At 41.7% G+C, this 14,026-nt stretch overlaps 1 protein-coding gene across 2 annotated transcripts in view; it reads right to left on the minus strand.

Annotated features, from left to right (window-relative positions):
* LOC126184263 (DNA-directed RNA polymerases I, II, and III subunit RPABC3) overlaps nt 1-14,026 on the minus strand; it is a 489,383-nt gene that overhangs the window by 362,467 nt on the left and 112,890 nt on the right. The window contains exon 1 of one of the 2 annotated variants that reach the window (XM_049926647.1): nt 3,995-4,128. The exons of the other annotated variant lie outside the window; for it this stretch is intronic. The gene's annotated coding sequence lies outside the window, so the exon portion shown is untranslated. Of the gene's footprint in view, nt 1-3,994; nt 4,129-14,026 lie in introns of those variants that run through there. 2 annotated transcript variants of the gene reach the window in all.

Genomic DNA, 14,026 nt, shown 5'->3' on the forward strand with positions numbered 1-14,026 from the left:
AAATGTATCGTAATAAAATCACCGTCTAGTCGGTAGAACGCAAACCATATGTAGGAGGAACGGTGCAGGGGTGCAACTGCGAAGCAAGCTGCAACCCGGCGATGAGATGTGAGTCGCCAGTCAATACAAGAACAAGTTAACATAATTTCATAACTGAAATCAACTAGTATTACAGCAGCTAAAACGACATATGCAGACGACATAAGAGAGAAAACGAACGCCGTAAGAAGAGAGCTTTTACACAGGTGTGCTATCTAGCGTAGCGGAGCATTCTTGCGTTGCCACAGCATCTGTTTCTCCCTCTCTTGTTCTCGTTTTGATTTTACTTCGGGAAGAGTAAATGCGTAAACTGAAGTCCCTGGGAGGTTTACATAATATTTCGTAGGAAGAACGATCCAGCAGAAAGTTAAAGGCTCGCTGCCTAAAGCGAATGGGGAATATTTTGACGGTAAAAACAATTTAAACGTCATACAGCATTGTTGCCTGCAAACCAGTATCCATGCTGTCTGCAAGATTTTGACATAAGCTCGAAAGACTACAAAATCATGACTTCATTCTGTGTGGCCCCATTAGTCATACTTTTATATACATAGAGACGACTCGACAACAAGAATGGGGGCAGTTTTCGTCTTGTTGCAGTCTATAAAGCTTGCTGGAGATGCGTTATGCTGGCTATCACGAATGCGTTGCAACCAAGAGACGGCTTTCTCCAGAACTACTTCTTGTACCTTTCGTTGTCAGAGAGGAATTTCACAGCCGTAAAATTAATCTATGGATACACTAAAGGTAATTTCTACCACACCCCGTAACATTCCACCACTTTTACACGTACCAAATGAAACGCTAGTTCGAACACCGACATAAAGCTGAATATGTGGGAATTTAAGTTTTAAGCATTTGTATCCCATCCTGGACACAAGGACGCACGGCTATGTTACCGATTATTCGTGGTAATTACGAATGATTTTTTCCTACTTTGCGACAAAATTAAATTGATCCACATTGCATAAAAAATAACTTAGGCCCAAATTATTTTTCTCCGAGATATAGTGTAAAATCGGAGAGGTTTAATGGAATGTTGCAAATTCGTTAAAAATGTTGTCAAATGGGACAATCTGGCATAATCTCTGTATAATTAAAGATATGATATAGTGAAAATGACACGCTCCTTGATGTCCACGGTAGACGGGAACTGCGACCGAGACACTATCTGATCCATACTTTGGAATGTAACATTTATACTGTTGTTATCTATCACTAGAAGGAATTACGACTGGAGAATTAGTGCCGGCACTCCCGCCCTTTGGCCGCTTCAGTTTTCCTACCAACACGTTTAGCCTACGTAATGCAGGAATTCAAAGACAGTGGAGTTACTTTCTGTTACTTTGCGATGAAAGTTTCTTTTGTCCATGAGACCTGTAACATGGCTCGAACTGAATCCTGCCAAAGTCGTATTTCTTTCCAACAGTTCGCATTTGGTTCTCTGATCTGATTTTGTTAGGAAGCAGCTCAGGACAGCGTCAGTGTGTGTGTGTTAGGGAGGAGGGAGGGGGAGGGGAAGGGGTGTTACACTGGAGGGAGAAGGTAAGGCTGGGTGGTGTCAGTATCGTCGTTTCTAAATAATCGATCCTCCAGAAACACAAGTAATGGCCGCCAGCTGTCAGCACTGGTCAGCGACTACGTGCTGTAACCGTCGTCACACGAAAGCTACTTCGCAGTTTATTCTTTCTAAAGTTAAAGACGACGACACAAGAATCAAAATGACATTCGCACTTACAAATTACCTTATTCCAAGATTTCAACCTAATTATTAACATAAACGAAATCTGGTCTCATGACATGATTCATACGCAACACGCTATCACCAGTGCGGGACATTTGATATTGCAAATGTCTGCCAAACTTTTAAGAGACGAGGATGACACGGCGGCCGGTCAATATCGTTGGGCCTTCACGGCCGGTTCGGGAGGAGTTTTAGTTTCTTTTAAACTTTTAAGAGACTGCTACCTTATAAATCATAACACGTAATGCAGCATAAAAATAGTCATCTTACGTTGTAAAAGATGAAATGTCATGTGTAAAAATAAGCTTCGTCGAAATATTGCCGGTGTTTTTGCCGTTATGGAAAATGCTCTTATTGAAAGTATCGAAAATAAAAATTCATTTGTAAAAGGCAGTGTGCAGGAAATTAGGATTTAATATTACATCAACTACGAGGTCATAGCAGTCTGAACACGAATTCCGATAGGCCGAAAATGGGAAAGCAAATCAGATATAGCGAAGGACGTTTCCGGCAATCGCCATAACAGATTCACGACAAGTGTAAATCGTTAACGTCGGACAGGGTTTTTGACCGCGCCTATCCCGAATGCGATCCAGTGTGGTCACCACAGTTCACTTTGCTCGGTCCCTGAACGGTCCCTGAACATGAGTTTAAGGTCTTCACTACCTACCTCGCTTCAAATGAGTCAAGCGGCTACCTAGCACCTACGCTAAGAATTTGGACTAACACATAATAACTACTGTAGTGTACGTCTACGTTTGTAGAAACAAATCGAAAACTGAAATACATCGTTCATTACAGGAAAATGAAGTCTAATTTCAAATGCAAATAAGGAAAAAAAAATTGTTACGGCATTGAACCTATTTTCTGTTACTTTTCTTTTCTATAACACAGTTACCTGTTGTGTTTATTTATTCGACGCGCCTGTTATTATCAAACTAAGTGTGACATGAGAAACAGGAATGTTCATGTAAGTGCAACAAGGAATTAAAACTTGTATCCGCACTTTGAAATGTGTCTGCGTTATGCTGAACAGTATTACTCAAATAAAGCAAAAAGAGAAACAAAATAATATGGAATGCAATGGAACAGTTAAATCTTCTAAGACCAAAGTTTTAGCGCTAAGTAAGAAATTTAAAATAGCTGTCTCATGATTGTGGGAATCTCGGGTTACTTCTAACACTGTTACCTCTGAAAAATCTGGATTACAGCCACGGGAACAAACGTATTGCTTCCACTGTCGCGTTGTACTAATGCGCATCAGTAACATGATAATGCATACTATTTCGTTGCAACAGTGAAACGTGTAACCTCGGGGCCACGCCTCAATGGTGCTTACGTTGCGCAGGACATCAAACTCGCGCCTCACCGCAAATAATCGCCCCGCTTTTGCATGTCAGTTGAGTGAGTGGCTACAAACTTTATCCGTCTGTACCCGTCAAAAGGAACGCGGTGTCTATGTATCTACGTTTCGAAAAAGTATCAAAAAGGGCTAGTGATACGACAATTCCGGGAAAGGAATGGACGAGTCACACCCACACGTTATGGCCGCCATTTGTGTAGTTCCGACGCAAGGCATAGTTCCCCCTTACCAAAAGAAAGTCGCAATACTCTTTGACAGTTCGCGACGTGCCGGCCCGCACGTCGCACTACGTGAGTATACTAGTAGGAAAACGTATTACGATACAGAAGGGCAAAATTAACATCGAACAGTGAGGCGCCGTCCGCCGGCCTCGCTAAAATGGCGAACATCAACAGCTGGCAAATCGCGCACGTCACTGTCATACTCTAGAGCTGCCCGCTCCGGAAGAGACATATACGTGCACTCTATTGCGTAACAGCGAAGCTCTTCTGTGAAATCCTATTTGGCCGGCCCGGCAAGAAGGTCAGGGTTTTATTTTTCGCGCGATGTGGCAGCGCCCGCCGGTGATCAATACCGGAAGGCGACGCCTCCGCACTTTACTAATCGCGTAGGTCTCGCAGGTGGAAGCTGCGGTGCCGTCGGCAATTAATTGTGCCGTGAGGTACACCGCGGTAGCGCCACGCTACAGTTCGGTCCCGCAGCTCCCGCCTGTTGCTGTGGCAGCAAACGAGGGAAGCGTGCGCGCGCGCAGAGCGGCGCCGGCAACCTAGGGCAAGGAGAAAAGCGAGGGCGCGTGCCAGAGCAGCGAGCAGGGGGTGGGGCCAGCAGCAGAGCGGAGCTCGGCTCACCGTCATCCCGTGGCAGCCGCGGCGTGGTCCCCGCGCAGCAGCGCAGGGCGCCTCTGCCGGCGACGTCCGCAGCCGCGGGCTGCCGTCAGACAACTGCGCCGCAGCGCCGCGGCCGCCCGCCCGCTTGTTATTTTCACGGTGAAGGTCGCGCCAGGCGGGCAGCCGCGCAGCGCAGTTGCCATGTCTCGGTATCCCTTCTATCGCGAAACTGCTACGAACGCGGGCAACTACCACCTCCTCCGCTTCCTCCTGCCGGTGCTCCTGACCCGGGTCCCCTCCGCCCCGCGAAAATCGCCAGCCAGCGCACAGCGCATGCGTCGACGGTGTTCGACTCCAGCTCCTAGAGCGCCGCTGCCCGCCGAACTACCGCAGACGAGATGAGAATCGACAGCACGATCGATAGTATCGCAGGAGAGGATATCGATATGCTAGCCGAAAACGTCATCTAACGCAGTCTTTTCTTTTTCTTTCGGAAATGCTTTATAGCTCCCAAGCAAGTGACGACATGTTGGGGGAAGACCACACTGTCTCTTATTGAAGGAAAACCAGAGCGGCAGGTCTTTGGCAGCAACAGTGTCATGCTGACCATGGCAACAAGCTGAAGCCGACAAATACAGCAAATGAAATACTCAATGAGAAGTTTCAGCCAATACTACAAATTATTATAACCAGTCACAATTTACTATTATTTCCACCAGCTATCTCAAACCGCTACTCCATCACTACGTGGATTTGTTAATGAAACTAGCTACTTCTGTAAAATATCTGGGAGTATGCGTGCGGAACGATTTGAAGTGGAATGATCATATAAAATTAATTGTTGGTAAGGCGGGTACCAGGTAGAGATTCATTAGGAGAGTCCTTAGAAAATTTAGTCCATCAACAAAAGATGTGGCTTACAAACCACTCGTTCGACCTATACATGAGTATTGCTCATCAGTGTGTGATCCGTACCAGGTCGGGTTGACGGAGGAGATAGAGAAGATCCAAAGAAGAGCGGCGCGTTTCGTCACAGGGTTAATGGGTAAGCGTGGTAGCGTTAAAGATATGTTTAGCAAACTAAAGTGGCAGACTCTACAAGAGAGGTGCGCTGCATCGCGGTGTAGCTTGCTGTCCAGGTTACGAGAGGGTGCGTTTCTAGATGAGGTATCGAATATATTGCTTCTCCCTACTTATACCTCCCGAGATCACGAATGTAAAATTAGAGAGATTCGAGCGCGCACGGAGGCTTTCCGGCAGTCGTTCTTCCTGCGAACAATACGCAACTGGAACAGGAAAGGGAGGTAATGACAGTGGCACGTCAAGTGCCCTCCGCCACACACCTTTGGGTGGCTTGCGTAGTATAAATGTAGATGTAGAACTAGGCAAAGATCTTAGTTTAGGGTATACAAAGTGAATGTGATGTAAACACGATAAGATACGTTCCATGCGACCAGTGACAGAAAAGCTACACATATAATAAAATACATCTCTGCCATACATAATTTACATAAATCACCGGATGACGGAGGTGAGCACTCGACACATCTTATCATTCAGTACTTTGATAATGTTGTTGATCTTTTAGCGTTATCTGCTTAACGAGGGGACCCTGCCTACTCGTCATCACAGATTTCGTCCAAATTTATGGTACATGCACGGCTTAGGCAGAAATAAAACTGACGGATCTCCAGATGGCCTAGCATATAGAAAAAGTAGAATTTTGAATGCAGGTCGGGCGAGGGATGAGCCATTTATGTCAGCGCAGTTCTCAGGCAGGGTTGTTGGAGCGGAAAGTGTACAGAACAGTAATCCGAGGTAGTTTGGATAAATGGCAGCATCCCGACGTGTAACACGGAAAATGTTGTTATTATGACATGGGCCTACAACGTTCGAATAGTTTGCTCTGAATATGGCCACACCGTGACCGAAATCGGGCTGTAAAATAAAGGATTTCAATCTTGCTTCCATTTATCCAAAATATATTGACGGTCGTGGTGCACAGGTTCCCAATTAAATTAGACATCAAGTAATGCGAAGGTCGTACGTTCGAGACCCCTGAGGAAATCAATTTTTCTTTTTTCTTTTTGTTTACGTTCCTTACACTGCGAATAAAACAGAAATATTGCTCAATATATTGCATATTAATATTTTCATAAGACTCGTAAAGGAAAGGCATAGGACAATGTATCACTGCAAATAAATTTTCAGGAAGGGATTGTAAGGTGCTGAGGAGAGCTTCGTATATAAAATTACATCTATTGGTTTGCAGTCGATGATTTACGCGTGCTGGGGTGACATTCGTAATAAAAACTGAGGAAGTAGTAATTTTCTCGGCATCTTACACATGTTATAAGCGCTGCATTTTTACAATTGCCTGGTTGTCTTAAACTGCCTTTAGAATAACACAATCGGTTTACACTCATTGAAGATTCATCCTCGTCGCACAGTTTTGCAGCAAACAACACCAAATATTGGGGCAGTTAGTTTATGATGTAGAATCGAATGTATTTTGATGCACTCTTCTCGGGCAGTGATTTCTTTTTTTCTCTGGACAAAATAAAATCAGTTTTGAATATTTTCGATTAAATTCTTTACAAGACATCACGAGTACTCCACGATGGCAAACCTTTTTCATCTCGAAAAATCTCGTCGTATAATAGTGAATCTGTTTGTTAATTACCAAGGGAAATTTTTTCCTCTGCACATAGGGCTTAATCGCATCAGTCTAAAGTCTTTTGTTGTATACGTCTGTTGTACGTTTCCTAGATTTTGCTGGGATACTGACGATATTCCCGTATTTTGTCGTGTACTCATCCGCCATTGTTTGAATCTTCGGTCCAAAAGAGTCAGTCCTCTCTTGTAGGCATACCTGGACCGTTGGCAATAATTTTATAGAAAGAGTTAAAGTATACTGCGTTGTACACGAGTGGTTTACTCTGTATATATACCGTCATTTCACGAGAACTACTTTTACCCCTCCATGGTCCAGGGTTCGGTTTAAGTCCACTGGTACTGACAAACTAGGAAGAGAACACGCAAATGTAAATATTTTATTAGACGTGACATTCAAAAAATAAAATACAAAAGAAATATTGGTTTCCCCATAGGGACTTGAATCTACGACATTCGGATTACCTTTCTGTACTCTTTCCACTGCCTGAAAACTGTGCCCACATAAATGGCTCATCCCTCGCCCGGTCCGGATCCAAAATGCTACTTTTTCTAAACGCTGGGCTATTTGGATCTCCGTCACTTCCATTTCCTACCAAGCCCTGCAAATACTATCAAGCTGGTCGAAATATGTGACGATAAGTAGGCGTGGTCCCATAGTAAATAAAATATCCAACTTAAAAAATCCTGTGATTATCATTTTTATTTTTCGAATGAACCACGTACATTTCTTTCCCGAGTGGAACGACCACGAAATTTAGAATACGCCGTATATTCACGCATCACCACTTCAAAGACTTTATAATTAATTGCAATACCACAACTGTAGTTTTAAAACTATGATTCTCTTCACCTAACAGGATAATGAGTTTAAAACATGTAATACATTACAAAAAATACGATAATCACAAGTGTTAATATAAACAACAAGAAGCGTGGTGGTATAACAGCAACATAAACTGACATAACCAGCATTCATAGTTGTTATTTCGTACTGTTTCCGCCGTGTTCGAGGTCCGTACGTTAAGAATACTGTATTTATGTGGCTATTCCAGCCGTCATCTTGTCAGTTCAACCTAAGAGGAGTGGGAGATTCGTGCCGCCATGTGTGTGCATTAAGGGCACCCTTCATACCGTGTATCTTCAAGTTTTAACTGACTATTTAACGTTATCAGTTCTCACTCTGTCCCTCACAGTTCAACTTCTAATGAAACGTAAAAAATCTGTACGCTGTTTATTTTAGTGTCATTAATCTGACACCATATTCAGTTTAATGTATTATAATCATAATTTCTTAAATTTTTCACTTTGACTGTCTCGTTTACAAAATTGCTAAACACAGCTATGCAAATTGGTAAAGTGTCCAACCTGTTCTACTGTATTATTCTGCTACCGATTCTAATGGTGGTTTCTGAATGTTACAGCCATAGTCTTTGTTTTTGTTTCTGAAATTTTCCAATTAGACGTGATGAGAATTTCTTAACATTCGTGTGCAGATCGCCTTAGCTTTCAACTATTAGTATCTGGTTGTCAGAATATAGAAATGTTAACTGTCTTTTTATATCAAATGGATTTGTTTCTTTTCATTTCTGATCCTCCGAAACCGAATGAAAGCATAAATGGTGTATTTCAGAGAGAAGACCTTAGCAGCACAGTACTGCTTAAGCTTCTTTGTCAGACGCAAGTTCTTCCACATCGAAGAAATAAATTCATGATAGCCCACATGATACATTGGCACTTGCCAAAGCTGACGATCATAAGCTAATGCAGATAATCGAATGCGACACGTCATTTCTAACTGCAGAATCCTTCCGGAGATTATGTGAAAAACAAACAGCAGTATACGTCGTATTTACCAGTGTTTCCCTCAGACTTAACAGCAGAGAGATTACACTTTCACGAGATATTCAGCTATCAAGATTACTTACCCATTTCCTTAGACGAAACTTAAATAAAAAATAAAAAAACTTAAAATGCAGCAGTCTTTTCGAACACTGCATCATAAAAAGAGAATCTTCGTACGTCATTTGTACTCCTACTAGAATTTAAGAACAGATCCGCCACTCATAGGCCTATATTGACTTCGTCAAATAAAAAAGCACTGATACCAAATGTGAAACAGATGTTGATATTTGACGATTTCTGAAATTTGAGAACTACCAACACGACCTTTTTTCTCTCTGATAATCAAGAAGTGATAAACTTGGGATACACCTTCGGCGGCGTCCTCGCTCTCGGGGTATCGTGGCCACCTCGAGAAACCGAGATCACCAGTTCGAGTCTCTTCTCGCACAGCGATGTGGGTTTCATTTGTATCGCTTTGTTTTGTCCAAGTCACTCTACACAGTCTCTGTGTTACAATTGATGATAACAAATAAAAATGAGCACCCCACAAGATACACACACACACACACACACACACACACACACACACACACACACGAGAGAGAGAGAGAGAGAGAGAGAGAGAGAGAGAGAGAGAGAGAGAGAGAGAGAGAATGGTAAATTCATGGGTATCGAGAGGATAAATTTTTTAAATTTAGAATGGCACGAAACCCTGCGTTGCCTATGAGCAGAGTTTAAGCATCTTTCCAACAACAGTATTCTACTACTTGTATGGTTGTCGCAAATCTCCTGGTCCATTCACTGAATTGGGAAAATGATACTGAACAATATTTACTTTACTGCGGAATACATATGTGTAGCAATAGGGTTGGATTGTTTGGGGAAGGGGACCAGACAGCGAGGTCATCGGTCTCATCGCATTAGGGAAGGACGGGGACGGAAGTCGGCCGTGCCTTTTCAAAGGAACCATCCCGGCATTTACCTGGAGCGATTTAGGGAAATCACGGAAAACCTAAATCAGGATGGCCGGACGCGGGATTGAACCGTCGCTACCACACATTTCCTTGTAAGGAAGTAACATGTCAGCGTTGTGAGTCACAGATTTCGCTGCTTTGATCAAATAAGCAAGTATGAAAGCTTACCATGACGCTGGGTAATCGCGTGGCAGTTTTACAGCAGGTAAAATAATCCTGTGAAATAATAGCAAATGAAAGCTACTAATGTCGTATGTGGGGTGTACGTGGCAGCACTAAACACGCTGAAGCTATTGATGTATTCGTACTTTCATGTTACGGACTACAAATTGAGGGAATGGATGCACCTTACCTTACCAATTAACGATATTCGTTGTCCAGATCAACTTGCGGAGCAGTAATCTATTTTTGACTTATTTAGTAAGTTTTCACATTGAAAAAAAGGCACTAGACTTAGCTGACGCGCTTTTTTGGCAAAGGGGCGTAAAATAAAATGATCCCCCGAATAGAAACGATACAGGATTGATGTTAAAAAAATGTAAACTTGTTCTACGAGTGTGTATTGTAATACTCAATAATTCTGCAGTTGTTCATTTCTGCCACATGTTGTACAACATGAAATCAACAACTAACCTTATTTTATAGCGCAAATATGTCTGTACTAGTGAATGATCATTTTCGCCACTGACTTGAAATGCTGTTTCCTGGACAGAGTTTGAATGGTTCTACCAGGTGCATAACGGAAAGGAGACAATTTGTCGCTTATTGAACCTTTTGCCTCAGAGTTTGCGTCACTGTCATTTTTTACAAAAGAACCGATTCGCGAAAACAGATTAGAATGTTGAAAATAGACGGAACTAGGTCACAAGGCTAAAATTTCTCTCTGAGGTTATTACTTTACTGGTGTGCGCACATTTCTGCTAGCCGATACTTAGAACACCTTGACAAGACCTGACGTCCTTCCACAGGCAGGGCTGATAAGGACTTGCAATCGGTTCGTGAATTTTTGCATTGCCATAATGGGTTATTAACGGACTGCTAAGGACATCATTAGAGATAAGAACGGGACAGTAATCCCGCCGCGTCCTTTGCAGAGTATCCATCCAGGCACCTCACTCGGTGTGATCTCTCAACTGGAAATTAATTTCTGAATACGGTCTAGCCAATGCGACAAAATGATTGATTTTAAGCTCTATATGTTTCTGTCTTGGCTGGTGCTGGCGTATTTTTGCTACAGTTTTTCATTGCCACAAAATTTTTTGAAATGGCGTTAGTTTCAATATGCACAAATACACTATTAGGTTCCTTACTATTCTTCTAGCCCCTTCATAACATATGGAACATGAAACAAGACAGCTGGAATGTGCATCAACTGGAGTTCAGCATAATAAAAGTCAAGTGTTTTACAACTGCACCACTTCGCCCGCGCCGTGAGACACTTTTTGAAAATTTATGGGCAGAAGCTATTTATTAAGAAAAACAACATCATTATGCATCAGAATCCATGCACCGTCTCACACGACCCCGACTAAGGCCACATTTGGTTGGATGTTTTTGTGCTGTTTACAGATTTTCCCAGTCTATCAGTTTGTCTCGACAACATGATATGCAAAATTCATATCAACTACGAGTTTCATTGGAGTCCCAAAACGCATCATCCATGTGTTCGCAATGCACAATTCCTTTTCAAAGGATCCATCGCGGCAGCTGTATTCAGTACTTTGGGGAAACCAAGAAAAGATAAATATGGATGGACTGTTTTCAGCTGTGGACACACACTCGTATCATGATCAAAAATTTCGCTAAACAACAGACTATTCCTGGTCTGCGGTATGCATCTGGTAGGACGTTTCCATTCTTGCCCAAACACCTTTAATTATTACGGCCACGTTAGTGTAGAAGGCAGAACTCAATAATTATACGTTATTTTCGTGAAAACCTTTTTGCTGAGCGATGCAGCTCAGCAGTAGGACACTGGACTTGTATTTGGAAGGATACTGAGACAAATTCCATTCCGATTTAGGTTTTTTAAGGTTTAAGGTCGTCTTATGTAAATAGTTCTTTTGAAAAAAGAAACGGCGGATTTCCTTCACCAATCCGAGACTATGCTTAATCTCAAACTTCGCCGTCGACGAAACGTTAAACTTGATTTTCCTTCCTTTTTGATAACGTTTTTTACTAGCTAGTTGTAGCGCTGCGTTTCTTAAACTATGCAATTTAAAATTGGAACGATCAGAGAAGTCAGTGACGAGTGACGTAAAGCGTATCTGAGATGCTAAACTAACGGAGCAGGGGCTCTGCCCGCGAAAGTCAAGTATCCGAGTTCGTGTCGTGGCCGCGTAAGAGTTCTTTTTCACGTGCAATTAACACAGCGCACTCCGCAAAGAGACACTGGAAGGTTTCAGACTGATTATATAATGGTAAGACACATTTTTTCGAATCACATTTTATACTGTAAAACATTTCCAGGGCAGATGTCGACTGACCACAATTTATTGGTTCTGAAATGAAGATTACAATTAAAGAAATTACAAAAAGATAGGAAATTAAGGAGATGAGAACTGGATAAGTTGAAAGAACGAGAAGTTATTGATTATGCTGTGAGGGAACATTAGGCAATGGTTGACTACAACAGGAGAAGGAAACGCAGCAGAAGACGAATTAGTAGCAACGAGAGATGAAATACTGAAGGCAGGGAGGGGGCCAAACGGGCAAAAAGACAAGACGTAGTAGATATCACCAACAAAAGGAAAACAAGTGCAATGAATGTAGCCGAATTAAATCGGACGATGTTGAGGGAATTAGGATAGAAATCGTGTCACTAAAAGTAGTAGGTGACTTTTGCTACTTGAACAACAAAATAAGTGACTATGGCCGAACTAGAGTGGATATAAAATGTAGACTGCCAATGGCAAGAAAAGCGTTTCTGGACAAAAGAAATTTGTTAACATCGAATATAATTTAAGTATTATTATTTTCTGAAAGTATTTCTACGGAGTGTAGTTATGTATGGAAGTGAAACATGAACGATACATAGTTTAGACAAGAAGAGAACAGAAGCTTTTGAAATGTGGTGCTGCAGAATCGAAGGGGGGAGAAAAGAAATTTGTTCAATAGCTTGACTAAAAGAAGGAATCGGTTGATAGGGCACATTCTGAGACATCAAGGGATCACTAGTTTAGCAATTTTAGGGAAATGTGGGGGTTAAAGATTATAGCGGCAGACCTACATATGAATATAATAAGCAGGTCCAAATGGATGTAGGTTGTAGTAATTATTCGAAGATGAAAACGTGTGCACAGAATCGAGTAGCGTGGAGAGTTGTATCAAACCATTTTCGGACTGAAGACCACAACAAAAACACACTCTGCAAAGAGTAACATAATTTTACTTCAGGGATGTATTAAAAATACAATGCTATGCTTCAGTTCAGCAGCAAACCCTACCACAATTCATATATACGAGCTGCTGTTACAAAAACCCATGATTATGAAATAGGATACAACTGGAACTTGCATATACAGGATAATTACCGATGAATTTGACACTTTATAGAAAGTGACAATATATACTTGAGGTGGACAGGAATATAAATATGATCGCTTTGGTTAGGAAAATCAGCCCTATGTCTTCCGCTAAGACAAATTCTCCAAAAACACGCTATTCGCAAGTCGTTTAGTCTGATATTTAGTTCCTTTGTCGTATTTTACTTCCAAAGAGCATGTCGTGTGCCTCTTGATGAACAACAGTTTTACAATCCAGCAATGCCCGCTAACTAGTTCGATAACCATTGAATGCAGCATTATGGAGACTAGTGCTCTGCAGTCTTTGAAGATTTTCAAAAGCAGATGTTTCTTAACACTTTGCAAGGATCAGAAAGCTCTTAATATTCTCGCGCTATAACGAGAACTCTTTTCGTCATCACAGACGCAAAATGACACCGATGACAGACAATAGTTTTCTATTCTCCTCAGCACTTCACGTTTAATACGTTAACAGTAATCTACGTATAAAAGCATGCTATTTTTGAGAGCTATTTCATGAATTTAAGGTACCTCTTTTTCCTTTTCGCTCTCCCCACTATAACACTTAAATAGAGCTATTCTACCGATACTAGTTGGACTTCTGTATGCACTCGCTCAAGGACTACTGTTTGTGTATTTTACGTTATTCTCATTGTTGTTTGTTTACAAGTATAACGACTTTTGCTAACTGGTAAGTGGATTTGACAAAAGTTGAAAAAACAGGGAAATGAACACTAGAGAATCAATTATTTTCCCTCACTACAATACTCTGCACGAACGACATTTCCATCAAGAATGCACAGTTAAGCACGGTAATGTTATTTTAAACAGTGTAACGACATGCGGAAAAAAACAGTACTTGCTTTCACAAAATGGATTCTTGACACACAAATAACGTCAAAAAGTAACTTGTCGGCTGATTACTTGTTTCATATTTGCTAGCGCAACGGTTCCGTAAAGGATCTGTAGTTCTAGCAACACAAAAAATGAAATGTGTCTCAATGGTTTATTTTTCGTGAAAACTATCCGTACCACCA

Source organism: Schistocerca cancellata, chromosome 1 (assembly GCF_023864275.1).
Source record: "Schistocerca cancellata isolate TAMUIC-IGC-003103 chromosome 1, iqSchCanc2.1, whole genome shotgun sequence".
Taxonomy (NCBI): Eukaryota; Metazoa; Arthropoda; class Insecta; order Orthoptera; family Acrididae; genus Schistocerca; species Schistocerca cancellata.